Raw genomic sequence first — 9,352 nt, 5'->3', positions numbered from 1 at the left:
CTTAAATTGGCTCTCTAAGGCCAGTTATGGACATGCTATTTGGTGGATCTGTCTTAGAAAAGTCAGGAGGAAAGGAGGATTTTGCCAAGGGCAGTCCTCTATAGTGGCTGGTCAGGACGACTCCCAGTGGTTGTTTGGTTTCCCAAGAGGAAGCATTAAGTTTTAATAAAAGGGCAGGGGATTAAGAGCACAGTCTTTAGGAGTCTCCTGACATTGAGCAAGTCTCTGGTCCTCAGTTTCTGTGTCTATGAGAGGGTGTGGGATCAGCCTGGTGACTCTGTCATGGTCTGGAATGTCTGAGCTGTGTAGGAACCTAAGGCTGGAAATGCCTATTTGCTTGAGGAGAGGGCTGTGTGTTGGTACCCATGAAGTTCAGATAGTGCTTTTCTTGTGTGACTTGGAAACAGTATCTTCCCCCAGTGAAAGCTGGGCTTCCTCTCACAGTGTGAGGATTGGAGAGTCCTGCATTTGGCTTGAAGAGGGCCTACTCACTTAATTAAGTGACCAAACCTGTCCCACTTGCTTAGAATGTGTATTTCAGAAATATGGCCACAATCCAGAAGGAAGCAAGCCCAAAGCTTGTCTCAACAGATATTTGGAGGTTGTCTCTTCCATATAAAGTTCTCAAGCTTTTGATGTGAAGAAAAGCATTTATTATCATGTTTTACTTCCTAAAGTTTACTTTCCTGTGTACCGATATATGGAAACCGTATACGCACATATTTCCTGGTTTAGTGCTGGGGGGGAGGGAAGGTAGATAGAATTGCACCAGCAATTTTAAACAAGGGGTTTAACAGATAAGAGGTAATAGACTTGGAGAAAAGTCTACTGAGGTAATGGAAGAATGTCTTCTGATCACATTCAAAAGAGAAGTTCTTCTGACCACCTAGATTGAAGACAGAAACAGGCATGGGGACCACACAGAAGCTCCACCTATCTGGGGGACACAAAGCAGTTTCTAAGAACCTGGATTCTGAGGAGGACAAACCCAGAGCCAGTCCTGTTGAAGGAGGTCATTGAGAGGATGTGATCACCGGTTGACCTGTGAGCTGGACTCAGTCAATTAGAGGCTCCTCATTCCCCCCACCCACCCCACCCCCGTCCTTGGAATGTACATTCTGCCCACTGTCCACACTAGAAGTCATTTTCGAGGACATAGCCTTGAGACAATAATGTGTTATTGAGACCATCTGGACTGGATACATGACAGAATCCTGTTCGAAACCTTTATATAAACTTTTCAGATTCTGTCAGATGGGTACATCTACTTGTCTTGCTGCCACCCAAAACAAGGTTTGTATGTAAGTTCCCTTGCTTATTAAACCTGCCACCTACCAATCTGGAGTGGCCTGCCTCTTTTATAGTCACTCGCATATTTTGATAATTCAAGAGATTTTGAGGCAATATGGTGCTGTGAAAAAAGAATCTGTCTGACCTGTGTTCAAATCCTGATTCTGCTACTTGCCATTTGGGATTTACTTTAACCTCTCTGAAATCTTGCAAGGTTGTGAAGACTAAATGGATGACAGATCTGTGTACCTATTATTAGTGTCTACCTTATATAAGCCTTTAGTAATCATAGCTGTTATCATTGTTAATATTGAATACTGAAGTTCTAAAATACAAACATGAAAAAAAGAGAAAAACAAATACCATATGATTTCACTTATATGTGGAATCTAAAAAACAAAACAAAGGAACAAACAAACAAAATGCAGAATCAGACTTATAAGTACAGAGAATTGATGGTTGCCAGAGGGGAGGGGGCTGGGGGGATGGGCAAAATGGGTGAAAGGGAGTGGGAGATACAGGTTTCCTGTTTTGGAATGAGTAAGCAACAGGGATGAAAGGTACAGCATCGGGAATCAAGTCAGTGGTACTGTAATAGTGTCCTGTGGTGACAGATGTTAGCTACAGTTGTGGTGAGCACAGCATAATGTATAGACTTAGTGGATCACTGTGTCGCTCCCCTGAAACTAATATAACAGTGTGTGTCAACTGTACTTCAATAAAAAAATAAATACAAACAGATGAAGTCAATAAACTTCAGAGTGGAAAAATGACTTATCAAAGTTATAGAAAGGAAGGGACTAGAATCAAGTCCTCCAAGCTCTAAGCCAAATGCGCTTTGCCTCTACATACTCAGCCATCTCCATGAGGTAGTTACATGAAGCACATGCTTCATGGGGCACATACAGTGGAGAAGTGTGGTGACAATCCCATGGAGCCCAGGGAATTGCAGTCAGAAATTGAAGGTAAAATCTGGCTCTGCCACATACCGACTTTGTGATCTTGTGAAAGCCGTGCAACTTCTATGAATCTCCTTTCCCTCATCTTGTAAAATGGTGATAATGACCCTTGCTTGCTTTCCAGGAATGTTGTAAAGTTCAAATGAGTTGAAAGAGAAGTTTGAAACTGTAAGAAGCAGCAGGTGCATTAGGGATTCGTATTTGTATTACATACTTAAAAGTGGCAAGGGAGCATAATTTGCTTAATATTGGTTCATTAGTATCACAAAAATTATTTATTTGACAGGTCCGCTTGTTAGGCAAGGAGAAGCGAACAGGATAAGAATTGCTCATTCCAGCAAGGTGGGCATGTGTGTGGTTGCCTCCGATGCGTGTTGCTCTAACCAGAATAAACCCAAGAGCTACAGCTTACTGGAGTTCTCTGTGTAGCCATCTTCAAAGAAACCAAGTGTGATGTCTGAAAGTGAGTAGAGGTGATTCAGATCCTGACTTGAATCCCTTGGCAGACATCACGGGATTGTAATTCCTACTCAGTTCTTCCACGCCCCCCTTTGCCCTGCCTCCCATCTTCACATCTCTCACACTCTATACCCACCCCGAGCCTTTATCTTAAACCTTCACTAAACATCCTCCCTGGAACATACCTGGGTAAAAACACAAAACAAAACAGAACGAGCCTTAGTGATCTCCATGTTTCTTCTCTCTTATCCTTCGCTTCTGTATTTTATGCTTTTAATGGACTAAATATTTGCCTTTGTGATGAAATTTCTCTCTACTTCTCCTTTCATCTCTCTTCCCATTTGCAAATTCTCTGTCAAAAATGGGCCAGAAGCAAAACTGGAGCATTTTGAGTCAATTTTTAAAGGGGGGGGGGGTAGAAGTCTAGTGAAAAGCCCAGAACAAGGCAGAATTTTCTTTAATACATTGGGAGAAGGTAAAACGTAATGAACACTTACAAATTAATTTTTTTTTTAAAGATTTTATTTATTTATTCGACAGAGATAGAGACAGCCAGCGAGAGAGGGAACACAAGCAGGGGGAGTGGGAGAGGAAGAAGCAGGCTCATAGCGGAAGAGCCTGATGTGGGGCTCGATCCCGGATCGCCAGGATCACGCCTTGAGCCGAAGGCAGACGCTTAACCGCTGTGCCACCCAGGCGCCCCAACACTTACAAATTAATATACACATAGTCTAAATTTATTATAGTTTTTGTTTTGTTTTGTTTTTTTATCTCTCCAAAGGAATGACTGAATTGGATACGAGGATGTGAGATTTGTGTAATGGGACCAGACGTAGGGAAGTTAGTTGTAGGGAGTTTCTTATGTTTTGGGTCATACTCATAAAAGTTTTTCACTCATATTTTCTTCAGGCATTTAAGTGTTTCTCTTGTGCCCTAAATTTGTGCTACTGACCCCACCTCCTATGTACTCTTGTCATTATTAGTTTACTTAAGTTCTACTCTCTTGGCAAGTTTGAAATATGCAGTATAGTATCATTAACTATAGTCACCATCCTATATGTTACATCCCCATGACTTATGTGCTCTCCTTAAATCCTGGCTCGAAGTGTTGCTTTGTAAGAAAATGCCTCCATTAGAAACGCTGACTCACCCCCATGGGGCCTCATTTTGAATGCTGATCTGACTGCTTGAGAGGGTTTAGCAGAAAAAGCCACTGCCTACTGTTGAGCACCACCTTGTGGATAATTAACGAGCTATGACGGCATAACTGGCATGTTGCAACGGTGTCTGGGTAGGAATTATTGGATTAGGATTCTTGCTCTGCTACCTACTAGCTGTGTGACTGTGGACAAGCTACTTGATCTGTGTCTCCCCTTCCTCTGGAGAGGGAGATAATCTACCAATTCTGCGGCGCCTGGTATTATAGTAAGCACACACAACTACTAATCTGATGTCATTGTATATAACGGTTTGATTGCATTGGTCAAATAAGACCAGATTTCTAGATAAGGGCAATCATAATAACCAGTATCAATAGTATTATTAATAAGATAATAACGGCTCCTATTTACTGAATGCCTACCAGGGACAGATGCTGTGCTGCATTCTGTGTGTGTGTGCGTGCGCACGCGCATGGTCTGTTCTTTACATGAATCATTTCATTCAATCCTCACAATACTCTTTTGTGTTGAACACTTTTATTATGCTCAGTTCATATGTGAGGGACCTAAGACTCTGAGATAACTGAGTTGTCCAGAGCTACACATCCAACAAAGGCAGAGTTGAAATCAAATCCAAGTCCGACATTAAACATGTCATTTTAACTGCTCTAAGCTTCTTGTCAGAGAATTGAGCAAGGAAATTATATTTTTTAGGGAGAAGACAATGTGTGTATGTATGCATGCGCGCATGTGTGCGTACGTGTGTGTTAAGACACAAGGGGAGCAAGAGGAAGGACAATGGTCATTGTCTTCAACCTGCTATATAGCTGTTATAGGGAAAGGGATACCATGATTTTTGCAAATGATCCCAGATGTTATAATATTTTGGGTGAATAGATTTCTGCCCACTTGCACAGAGTAATTTTCTAATAGGCAGAATTGTTCAAATATGAAATTGTCTGCCTTTGGAGACAATAAAGTCTCCATAATTAGAGTTCTTTAAGCAGAGTCTGCTGATAATTTGGAAAAGATAGTATAGGGATTGGGTCTAATTGAGAGGGACCACTGAGGTATTTTCTAATCTAACGAGTCATTATTTCTATAATAAACTTCAAAATTCATGGCAGAAGTGACCCTTCAGCTGGCTTTCTTTTCCGGTTATTGCGGTAGGAGGCTCCACGAGCAGCAAAGTCTCCTAAGCCACCCTGTACGAGGTGGTGCAGGAAGTCCTGCCCAGCAGCCAGCACAGGCGCAGGTAGGTTTTGGAGATGGTGGAGCTGCAGATCAGCTCGAACAACTATGACAGTCAGAAGAACAAACACTTCTCGGGCACAGTCAGGCTAAAGTCCACTCCCCACTCCAAGTTCCCCCTATGTTTTTGGGGGGACCAGCAGGACTGTGATGAGGCCAAGGCTGTGGATATTTCCCACATGGACATTGAAGCACTGAGGAAACTCAACAACGATAAAAAATTAGTCAAGAAGCCGGCCAAGCAGTATGATGCCTTTTTGGCTTCAGAATCTCTGATCAAGCAGATCCCACAAATCAGCCCAGGCCTCAATAAGGCTGGCAAGTTCCCTTCCTTACTGACCCACAATGAGAACATGGTGGCCAAAGTGGATGAAGTGAAGTCCACCATCAACTTCCAGATGAAGAAGTTGCTGTGTATGGCAGTGGCCATTGGCCACAGCAGATGACAGATGATGAGCTTGTGTACAACATCCACTTAGCTTGTCAGTTTCCTGGAGTCATTGCTCAAGAAGAATGGGCAGAACGTCTAGGCTTTATACATCAAAAGCACCATGGACAAGCCCCAGCACCTGTACTAAGGTACGGCTTAATAAACCCTAGTGCTACCAAAAAACAAAACAAAACAAAAAAACCCAAAACCTGATCCTTCTGCTGGCTTTGTGCATTAGATAGTACACTTTTGATTACAAGTTGTAGGATAAAAACTGGTTTAAGAAAAAAGTTCATTGTGAGGATTAGGAGGTACCTCAAGAAATCCACAAGCAGGAATAAGAGAGTTGAAACTGGAGTCTGAAATACCATGTTTTCTGTCTCCATCCTGATTTTATGCTCCTGCCCACAGATTATACTTCTTTCTTCTCCACTTCTCTGCAGAACAGCTTTCTTTCTGCTCCTCTGTCTACTTGGTAGGCCGTAGATGGCCATTTGATTGTTTCTGAGATGACATGTCTCTGATGAGACAGATCTTGACAAAGAAAAAGATCTTACTTTCGTTTTCAATTCTTAAACTTTTGGTGATCCATTTTTTATCTTTTGATTTTATTTTATTTTATTTCATCATGGTAAGTGTTCTCTTTTATCGCCATCCCCTATTTCCTGCATCCCCACCCATCTCCCCTCTGGTTACCATCAGTTCTCTATAGTTAAGAGTCTGTTTTTTGGGTTGTCTCTCTCTCTCTCTCTCTCTCTCTTTTTCCTTTATTCTCTTCTTTTGTTTCTAAAATTCCACATATAAATGAAATCATATGGTATTTGTCTTTCCGACTGACTTATTTCACGTAACATTATACTTTCAGGCTCTATCCATGTTGCTGCAAATGGCAAGATTTCATTCTTTTTTATAGCTGAATAATATTCCATATATATGTATATATATCTCAATCACATCTTTTTTATCCATTCATCTAGTGGACATTCGGGTGCTTCCACAGTTTGGCTACTGTAAATAATGCTGCTATAAACATAGAGGTACATGTATCCCTTTGAATTAGTGTTTTTGTTTTCTTTGGGTAAATACCCAGTAGTGCAATTGCTGGATAGTTATATTTTTATCTTTTGAGGAACCTCCATACTGTTTTCTAGAGTAGCTGCACCAGTTTGCATTCCCACCAATAGTGCACAAGTGTTCCCTCTTCTCCACATCCTTGCCAACACTTGTTGTTTTCTGTGTTGTTGATTTTGGCCATTCTGACAGGTGTGAGATGGTATCTCACTGTAGTTTTGATTTGTATTTCCCTGATGATGAGTGATGCAAAAATTATATATATATATATGTTTTATATATATATAATATATATAAATACATACATATATATGTATGTATTTGTATATTTTGGATACTAACTCTTTGTTGGATATGTCATCTGCAAATATCTTCTCCCATTCAGCAGGTTCCTTTTTAGTTTTGTTGTTTGTTTCCTTCTTTATGCAGAATTTTTTTTTAATTTTGATATAGTCCCAATAGTTTATTTTTGCTTCTATTTCCCTTGCCTCAGGAGACTTATCTAGAAAAATGTTGCTGTGGCTGATGTCAGAAAGATTACTGCCTGTGCTCTCTTCAAGGATTTTTATGGTTTCAGGTCTCACATTTATGTATTTAATGCATTTTGAATTAATTTTTGTGTATGGTGTATGAAAGTGGTCCAGTTTCATTCTTTTGCATGTTGCAGTCTAGTTTTCCCAACACCGTATGTTGAAGAGACAGCCTTTTTCCCATTGTATATTAATTCCTCCTTTGTCAAAGACTAATTTTTTAATGAGGTAATATTCAAATAACATAAAATTAACCATTTTAGACTGTACAATTCAATGGCCTTTAGTACTTTCACAATGTTGTGAAACCATCACCTCTATTTAGTTCCAAAGTATTTTTATCACCTCCAAAGTAAACCCTTTACCCATTAAGAAGTCACTTCCCATCCCTCTGCCCCCAGGCCCTGATAATTGCTAACCTGACTTCTGTCTGTGGATTTACACATCCTGCATGTTTTATATAAATGGAATAATACAATATGTGACCTTTTCTTTCACTTAACAAAATGTGGTTTTTTGTTGCAGCATGTTTCAGTATTCCATTCCTTTTTATGCTAAATAATTTCCATTGTATGAATATACCTCAGTTTGTTTATCCGTTCATCTGTTGATGGACATTTGGGTTGTCTCTGCTTTTTGGCTTTTGTGAATAGTGCTACAAGTTTTGTGTGGATACTCCTTTCAGATTCTTTCAAGCATATCATAGGGGTGGGATTGCTGGGTCATATGGTAAAATTCTATGTTTTACATTCTGAGGAGCTGCCAAACTGTTTTCCACAATGGCTGTACCATTTTACAATCCTACCAGCAACATACTAGGCCTCTAATTTCTCCACATCTTTGCCAAAACTTGCTGTTTTCTTTCTTTTTTTAAAAAAATTGTAACGACCCTAGTAAGTCAAAACATAGTGAAAATGTTATCTCAGTGGTTGTGATTTATATTTCCCTAATGACTGAAGAAATCAAATGCAATTTCTCCTCCAGTTTTATTGAGATATAATGCACATACATCATTGTATAAGTTTCAGATACACAGCATAATAGTTCAACTTACATATATAGTGAAATGATTACCACTATAACTTTAGTTAGCATCCATTATCTCATATAGATACAATAAAAAGCAAGCAAAATTAAAGAAGAAGAAAGAAAAGAGAGATTTTTCCTTGTGATGAGAACTGTGATTAAATACAAATATGATCCCCTTTTTCTAGGAGTTTAATTGTTGTTTTTTGAGTTTGGGTTTTTTTTTTTTTTTTTTTTTTTTTTTTTTTTTTTTAGATTTCACATGTATGAAAGATCATACTGTTTGTCTTTTTCTGTCTGACTTATTTCACGTAGCATAATGCCCTCAAGGTCCATCTATGTTGCCACAGATGGCATAATTTTCTCATTTTTATGGCTGAATAATATTCCGTTTTGTATATATACCACCGCTTCTTTATCCATTCATCCATCAGTGGACCTTAAGATTGTTTTCATGTCTTGGCTGTTATAAATAATACTGCTGTGGACATGGAAGGGCAGGTATCTTTCAAGTTGGTATTTTTGTTCCCTTAGGATATATTCCCAGAAGTGGGATTGCTGGATCATATGGTAGTTCTATTTTTAATTTTTTAAGGATCCTCCATACTGTTTTCCATAGTGGCTGCAATGCCACCAACATTCAGGACCTTTTTAATGTACCTGACATCCATTTGTACTTGATTAATGTACTTCTTTGAAGAAACATCTATTTAAATTCACTGCCCATTAAAAAAAAATTATTTGTGTAACTTTCTGTTATTGAGTGTAACAGTTCTTTGTATTTTCTGGGTATTGGTCCCTTATCAGATAGAGTTGATTCTCATTATTTATAGATTCTATATTTCTGAATTTGCCTACCTGCTAAAATTTGTTTATGACTCAAAAATCAATATGGTTTGTCATCATTTGAAGACATGCAGAACAGTGAAAAATTTAGTTGCCTGAGGCACACATTCCCAGCTGAGGTGAAACATAGTGTCACTCTACCTTCTTGTTCCAGCTGTCACACAGAGATGACCAGAGGATGGAGATGGCTGGGCAGTGCAATGTAATCCAAGAAGTCCAGCTCTGAAGCCTCTTGGATGGGTTCGAATCCCAACACTGGCATCCATGGGTAGTGTGCTCTAAGGTAAGTTCCTTAACTCTTCTGAACCTTGTTGAAAAAAAAAAAAAGAA

At 39.4% G+C, this 9,352-nt stretch overlaps 1 pseudogene; it reads left to right on the top strand.

Moving 5' to 3' along the window:
- The first annotated feature begins 5,059 nt into the window (after window positions 1-5,059).
- Window positions 5,060-5,697, top strand: LOC103663899 (annotated as a pseudogene).
- The last annotated feature ends 3,655 nt before the right edge of the window (window positions 5,698-9,352 follow it).

This window comes from Ursus maritimus, unplaced genomic scaffold (assembly GCF_017311325.1).
Source record: "Ursus maritimus isolate PB19 unplaced genomic scaffold, ASM1731132v1 scaffold_5, whole genome shotgun sequence".
NCBI classification, from domain to species: Eukaryota; Metazoa; Chordata; class Mammalia; order Carnivora; family Ursidae; genus Ursus; species Ursus maritimus.
Note: the sequence above shows the minus strand (reverse complement) of the source record. Positions and strands in the feature narration are given on the sequence as shown.